We start from the raw sequence: 8,030 nt of genomic DNA, 5'->3' as shown, positions 1-8,030 counted from the left end.
AGGTTTTCTCACCCTCCGCCCCCCCACAGACAAACTCACTCTCTTGCTGGTAATAGCCCATCCAAAGTGACCACTCTCTTCACAATGTGTATGATAATCAAGGTGGGCCATTTCCTGCAGAAATCCAGGTTCTCTCACCCCCTCACCCCCCTCCAAAAGCCAGACACACAAACTCACTCTCCTGCTGGTAATAGCCTATCCAAAGTGACCACTCTCCCTACAATGTGCATGGCAATCAAGGTGGGCCATTTCCAGCATAAATCCAAGTTTAACCAGAAGGCCCGGGGGGGGTAGGAAAAACCAAGGGGAAATAGGCTACCTTGCATAATGACTTAGCCACCCAGTTTGGATGAGCTATTGCCAGCAGGAGAGTGAGTTTGTGTGTGGAGGGGGGGTGAGAAAACCTGGATTTGTGCTGGAAATGGCCCACCTTGATTTTCATGCACGTTGTAAGGAGAGTGGTCACTTTGGATAGGCTATTACCAGCAGGAGAGCGAGTTTGTGTGTGTATGGGGGTGGGGGGGTGAGAAAACCTGTATTTGTGCTGGAAATGGCCCACCTTGATTTTCATGCATGTTGTAAGGAGAGTGGTCACTTTGGATAGGCTATTACCAGCAGGAGAGTGAGTTTGTGTGTGTTGCTTTTGGAGGGGGGTGAGGGGGTGAGAGAACCTGGATTTCTGCAGGAAATGGCCCACCTTGATTATCATACACATTGTGAAGAGAGTGGTCACTTTGGATGGGCTATTACCAGCAGGAGAGTGAGTTTGTCTGTGGGGGGGCAGAGGGTGAGAAAACCTGGATTTGTGCTGGAAATGGCCCATCTTGATGATCACTTTAGATAAGCTATTACCAGCAGGAGAGTGGGGTGGGAGGAGGTATTGTTTCATGGTGTCTGTGTATATAATGTCTTCTGCAATTTCCACAGTATGCATCCGATGAAGTGAGCTGTAGCTCACGAAAGCTCATGCTCAAATAAATTGGTTAGTCTCTAAGGTGCCACAAGTCCTCCTAGTCCTAGTAAGTCCTCCTAGTCCTAGTAAGTACCTGCATGAGGAACAAATGTTTAACAACGGGCCCTTCAATCTAGCAGCAAAAGTTACAACAGGATCCAATGGCTGGAAGCTGAAGCTAGACAAATTTGGACTGGAACTAAGGTGTAATTTTTTAACAGTGAGTGTAATTGCAACAATTTACCAAGTGCCGTAGTAGATTCTCCAGCACTGAAAATTGTTAAATCAAGGCAGGAGGAGACAAATGTTGTTCTAACAGCTCTGCTCTAGGACTATTGTGGGGCAGGTCTCTGGCTTGTGCTCTGGAATTGGTCAGACTAGGTGATCATAATCTGTGCCTTCTGGTCTTGGGATTTGCTGTAGCCCAGGGGGCCAGCTCACCTCTATTATATTCACTGCTTTGCATTATATTCTGCTTCATTATAATCAGCAGTAATGCAAGGAATTTACAGGTTTGTATCATGTAAGATATTGCCTTCAGCAGTTAGCATGAGGCTTGAGACCTATGAACTTTGGCATATATAAACTTCGGTAACTCATAAGTTGTGGGGAACTGGAAGTGGAGTGTCGGGGGGAATTTTGTCCATGACAACATCAGCCAACCATAGTACATGAACCAACACCAGCTTCTGCAAGGTTTTGGGATGGAACATCCAATTGCACGAGTGCCATGGCATCAAAATGAAATATATGATAATGGGGTGAAATCATAAATACACTAACCTTTAAAAGAAGGACACCTTAACATTGGTAAAGGGAGGAAATACAAATAAGGAAGAGGGGAGAAACCCCTACTGAATACGTATTAGACATGATAATGTCAGAATAACAGATTAGAAAAGTGGCATACCAGGGCAGTAGGAGAGAGCGATGTAGCCCTTGGGAGGGAACAGAAGTTGATGGCTAACATTTCAGGTTGTTCTGCAAGGGATGGTGTGAGTATGGATGTTCAGATGTACTTTCTGTATTATCTCTATCCAACTTACTGAGTTATAGTGTGTGTGACTTTGCCAAATGTATTAATAAATATTTATTTGTAAATATAAAAGAGTTCCTGTCATATGAGTTGTCAAGGTTCCTCCCCCACTCTGAACTCTAGGGTACAGATGTGGGGACCTGCATGAAAAACCTCCTAAGCTTATCTTTACCAGCTTAGGTCAAAACTTCCCCAAGGTACAAAATATTCCACCCTTTGTCCTTGGATTGGCCACTACCACCACCAAACAAATACTGGTTACTGGGGAAGAGCTGTTTGGACACGTCTTTCCCCCCAAAATACTTCCCAAAAACCTTGCACCCCACTTCCTGGACAAGGTTTGGTAAAAAGCCTCACCAATTTGCCTAGGTGACTACAGACCCAGACCCTTGGATCTTAAGAACAATGAACAATCCTCCCAACACTTGCACCCCCCCCCCCCCCGTTCCAGGGAAATGTTGGATAAAAAGCCTCACCAATTTGCATAGGTGACCACAGACCCAAACCCCTGGATCTGAGAACAATGAAAAAGTATTCAGTTTTCTTACAAGAAGACTTTTAATAAAAATAGAAGTAATTAGAAATAAGAAATCCCCCCTGTAAAATCAGGATGGTAAATACCTTACAGGGTAATTAGATTCAAAACATAGAGAACCCCTCTAGGCAAAAACCTTAAGTTACAAAAAAGATACACAGACAGAAATAGTTATTCTATTCAGCACAATTCTTTTCTCAGCCATTTAAAGAAATCATAATCTAACACGTACCTAGCTAGATTACTTACTAAAAGTTCTAAGGCTTCATTCCTGGTCTATCTCCGGCAAAGACAGAATGTAGACAGACACACAAACCCTTTGTTTCTCTCCCTCCTCCCAGCTTTTGAAAGTATCTTGTCTCCTCATTGGTCATTTTGGTCAGGTGCCAGCGAGGTTACCTTTAGCTTCTTAACCCTTTACAGGTGAGAGGAGATTTCCTCTGGCCAGGAGGGATTTTAAAGGGGTTTACCCTTCCCTTTATATTTATGACGCCCCCCAAATCTCAGCTAGGGTGAAACACTGGCTGGGATTTCTTCCTGGAGCTCTAGGAAAAACAGAGTTAATAAGACACATGCATCTCTAAATATACTACCAAGTACATAAAGACTAACAATATTTTCCACATCTCAAGGATGATTTTAACCAGTTGATTCTGGGAAACTTTCACGTGAGAGTGCATCAGCCACTTTGTTAGAAGCTCCTGAGATGTGTTGGATGTCGAAATCAAAATCTTGGAGAGCTAAACTCCACCGAAGAAGTTTTTTGTTAGTTTCTTTTACGGTGTGAAGCCACTTCAGTGCAGCATGGTCGGTTTGCAGGTGGAAACGCCGTCCCCAAACATATGGGCGTAGCTTTTCCAGAGCGTAGACAATGGCGTAACATTCTTTTTCAGTGATTGACCAGTTGCTTTCCCTCTCAGACAGTTTTTTGCTGAGAAACACTACAGGGTGGAATTCTTGATCAGGTCCTTTCTGCATTAAAACTGCTCCCACACCACGCTCGGATGCATCTGTGGTTACTAGGAACGGTTTGTCAAAGTCTGGGGCCCTTAGTACAGGGTCAGACATGAGTGTCGCTTTAAGCTTGTTAAAGGCCTTCTGACACTTTTCGGTCCACTGCACAGCATTTGGCTGTTTCTTTTTGGTTAGGTCTGTCAGTGGGGCGGCGATTTGGCTGTAGTGCGGTACAAATCGTCTGTAATAACCGGCCAAGCCTAAGAAGGATTGAACCTGTTTCTTTGACTTTGGGACAGGCCACTTTTGGATAGCATCCACTTTGGCCTGTAGGGGGCTGATAGTTCCTTGACCCACCTGGTGTCCAAGGTAAGTCACTCTGTTTAGGCCTATTTGACACTTCTTAGCCTTAACAGTTAGTCCTGCCTCCCTTATGCGCTCAAGGACTTTTTGTAGATGTTCCAGGTGGTCTGCCCAGGAATCCAAAAATATGGCCACATCGTCAAGGTAGGCGACTGCATATTCTCCTAATCCCACTAGGAGACCATCTACAAGTCTTTGGAAGGTGGCGGGTGCATTTTGCAGCCCGAAAGGGAGTACATTAAATTCATACAGCCCGAGATGTGTGGTGAAGGCTGACCTTTCCTTGGCAGACTCATCTAGCGGTACCTGCCAGTACCCCTTGGTTAAGTCCAAGGTAGAGATGAACTGGGCCCGTCCCAGTTTCTCTAATAGTTCATCTGTGTGTGGCATTGGATAGTTGTCTGGGCGAGTTACAGCATTTAGCTTACGGTAGTCCACGCAAAAACGTATTTCCCCATCTGGTTTGGGAACTAGAACCACTGGAGATGCCCATGCACTTTCAGAGGGGCGGATTACACCCATCTGTAACATATCCCGGATCTCCCGTTCTATAGCAGTTTTAGCTTGAGGAGACACTCGGTAAGGTTGGACTCTAATTGGGCGAGCATTACCTGTGTCAATGGAGTGGTATGCCCGTTCAGTCAGTCCTGGGGTGGCTGAGAACGTTGGCGCGTAGCTAGTGCACAGCTCCTGGATCTGCTGTCGCTGCATACGCCCAAGGGTCATGGAGAGGTTCACCTCTTCCACACCACCAGCACATTTCCCTTCGTAGTAGACACCTTCAGGCCACTTAGCGTCGTCTCCTCCCTGGGCTGTAAACTGACAAACCTTTAATTCTCTGGAATAAAAGGGCTTTAGAGGATTAATATGGTACACCTTAGGCTTTCGGTTGGAGGTGGGGAATGCTATGAGATAATTAACAGCTCCCAGGCGCTCCTGGACCGTGAATGGCCCTTCCCACGATGCTTCCATTTTATGGGCCTGGAGCGCCTTTAAGACCATGACCTGGTCCCCTACTTTGAAGGAACGCTCTCTGGCATGTTTATCATACCAGGCTTTTTGCTCTTTTTGAGCATCCTGTAAGTTTTCTTTAGCAAGGGCTAAAGAGGTTCGGAGGGTGTTTTGTAGGTTGGTTACAAAGTCCAGAATGTTAGTTCCTGGAGAAGGTGTAAATCCCTCCCATTGCTGCTTCACCAACTGCAATGGCCCCTTAACCTCACGGCCATATACAAGTTCAAATGGGGAAAACCCTAAACTGGGGTGTGGTACAGCTCTGTAGGCAAAGAGCAACTGCTGCAACACTAGGTCCCAATCGTTGGAGTGCTCATTTACGAATTTACGTATCATGGCCCCCAAAGTTCCATTAAACTTCTCCACCATTTCATTTGTTTGATGGTGGTAAGGAGTGGCAACCAAGTGATTTACCCCATGAGCTTCCCACAGGTTTTTCATAGTTCTTGCCAGGAAATTAGTCCCTGCATCTGTGAGGATGTCGGAGGGCCAACCTTCCCTGGCAAAAATGTCTGCTAGTGCCTGGCACACACTTTTAGCCCTGGTGTTGCTTAGAGCTACTGCTTCCGGCCATCGGGTGGCAAAATCCATGAAAGTCAGTATGTACTGCTTTCCTCTGGGTGTCTTTTTCGGAAAAGGACCCAGAATATCCACAGCTACTCGCTGAAATGGAACTTCAATGATGGGGAGTGGCTGGAGAGGGGCTTTGACCTGGTCTTGGGGTTTTCTCACTCTTTGGCACACCTCACAAGACTGGACATAGGTAGAAACATCCTTGCCCATCCCCTCCCAGTGGAATGACCCCCCCAAACGGTCTTTGGTCCTGTTCACCCCAGCATGGCCACTAGGGTGATCATGGGCTAAGCTCAAGAGCTTGGCCCGGTATTTAGTTGGAACTACCAACTGTCTCTGAGGATGCCAGTCTTCCTGGTGTCCACCAGAAAGAGTTTCCTTGTATAAAAGTCCTCTTTCTACAACAAACCTGGATCGATTAGAAGAGCTGAGAGGCGGTGGGTTGCTCCGTGCTGCCGTCCAAGCTCTCTGGAGGCTTTCATCTGCTTCCTGTTCGGTCTGGAACTGTTCCCTTGATGCTGGAGACATCAGTTCCTCATTGGATTGTGGACCTAGGCTTGGTCCCTCTGGAAGCGATATAGGGGATGGAGCTGTTTCTATTGACTGTGAACCGCTCTCCGCTGGTGCACTATGTTGGGATTCAGGCTCCGGCTGAGCCTCTTGTGTCGGGTTATCGGCTGCTGCCAGTTCAGGGTCGGTGGGGCCCTCTGGTGTTGAGGTTGCAAGTACTGGATTCAGTGCTGACAATGGGTCTGGTGTTGGTTGTTCGGCTGGTTCCGGTTCTGGGACTGGTTCCGTCTGGGTTTCTGGGACTGGATCCACTACTGCTGTTGCAGACATTGGCCTGGGGTCCGGGTCCATCACCTCTGACCGGGTCCTGATAGAAGTTTCCGGAACAGAGCTAGGCCTCACGGCTTGTTTAGCCTGGCTGCGGGTGACCGTTCCCACCCTCTTGGCCTGCTTCACATGATTGGCCAAGTCTTCCCCCAACAGCATGGGGATGGGATAATCATCATAGACTGAAAAAGTCCATGTTCCTGACCAGCCCTGGTACTGGACAGGCAACTTGGCTGTAGGCAAATCGAAAGAGTTGGACTTGAAGGGTTGAATCGTCACTTGGATCTCTGGGTTGATTAAATTGGGGTCCACTAAGGAAGCATGGATAGCTGACACTTGTGCTCCGGTGTCCCTCCACGCGGTGACCTTCTTCCCGCCCACACTCACAGTTTCCCTCCGCTCCAAGGGTATCTGGGAGGTATCTGGGCCTGTGGACCTCTGGTGCGATTCCGGTGCAATGAACTGTAATCTGTTGGGGTTCTTGGGGCAGTTGGCCTTTACATGCCCCAGCTCGTTACATTTAAAACATCGTCCAGCTGACGGGTCACTGGGGCGAGGAGGGTTGCTGGAGAACGGGGTGGTGGGACGATAAGGGGTCTGGAGGGTTCTTTGGGAGGTAGGTGGGGCTTTGGGCGGCCCCCGGTAATAGGGTGTGGTCTGGGGTTGTCCCTTCTGGTCTCCGCTCCAACTGCGACCAGTTTTCTTCTTCTCTGCCACCTCCACCCATCTGGCTCCAATCTCTCCTGCCTCGATTACAGTTTTGGGCTTCCCATCTAGGATGTATCTTTCTATTTCCTCAGGAACACCCTCTAAGAATTGTTCCATTTGCATTAGGAAGGGCAAATTTATTGGAGATTCAACACTTGCTCCTGATATCCAGGCATCCCAGTGTTTCACAATGTGGTAGGCATGTCGGGTAAATGACACGTCTGGTTTCCACCTTAGGGCTCTGAACTTCCGACGAGACTGCTCGGGTGTTATCCCCATTCTGACTCTCGCCTTGGATTTAAACAGTTCGTACTTGTTCATGTGTTCTTTAGGCATTTCAGCTGCCACCTCAGCTAAGGGTCCACTGAGCTGCGGCCTCAGCTCTACCATGTATTGGTCAGTAGAGATGTTGTACCCAAGGCAGGCCCTTTCGAAGTTTTCTAAGAAGGCCTCAGTATCATCACCTGCCTTGTAGGTGGGGAACTTTCTGGGATGGGGAGTGGTACCTGGAGAAGGATTGCTAGGGTTTGTTGGTATATTCTGCTGAGCCTTTACCTTCTCCATCTCCAGTGCATGCTTCCTCTCTTTTTCCTTCTCCTCCTCCACATGCTTCCTCTCTTTTTCCTTCTCCTCCTCCTCATGCTTCCTTGCCTCCATTTCCCTCCTGTGGGCAGCCTCCTGTACCTCCTTCTCCAGCCGCATGAGTTCTATCTGTCTTTCATGTTCCTTTTGTTTTTCCCCAGCCTGAAATCTGGCTAATTCCATCTTTTGTTGTGCTGTGGATTCTGTCATCCTAACCTCTCTGTTTTTAACTAACTTTACACCCGAGGTTTAGAAATAAACAAACAAAACTTGGCTGTAAAATTTTGCTGTGCTGGAATAGAATACCTATTCTCTGATAGTGATTGTCAGCCTACAGAAAAAGACAATTCCCTTGTCTCTGCTCTGGGCCCAAATCAAAGCAAAAAAACTTCCAACTACTTGGAAACCTGTTTACCCAGCCCGAAGAAAAAACAAGTTTCCTTTTTAAACTTGTGCTCCTTGTAAAAAACCAAAATCCA

The sequence above is a fragment of the Natator depressus genome, chromosome 1 (genome assembly GCF_965152275.1).
Source record: "Natator depressus isolate rNatDep1 chromosome 1, rNatDep2.hap1, whole genome shotgun sequence".
Classification (NCBI taxonomy): domain Eukaryota; kingdom Metazoa; phylum Chordata; order Testudines; family Cheloniidae; genus Natator; species Natator depressus.
This window is presented reverse-complemented; position numbering follows the sequence as displayed.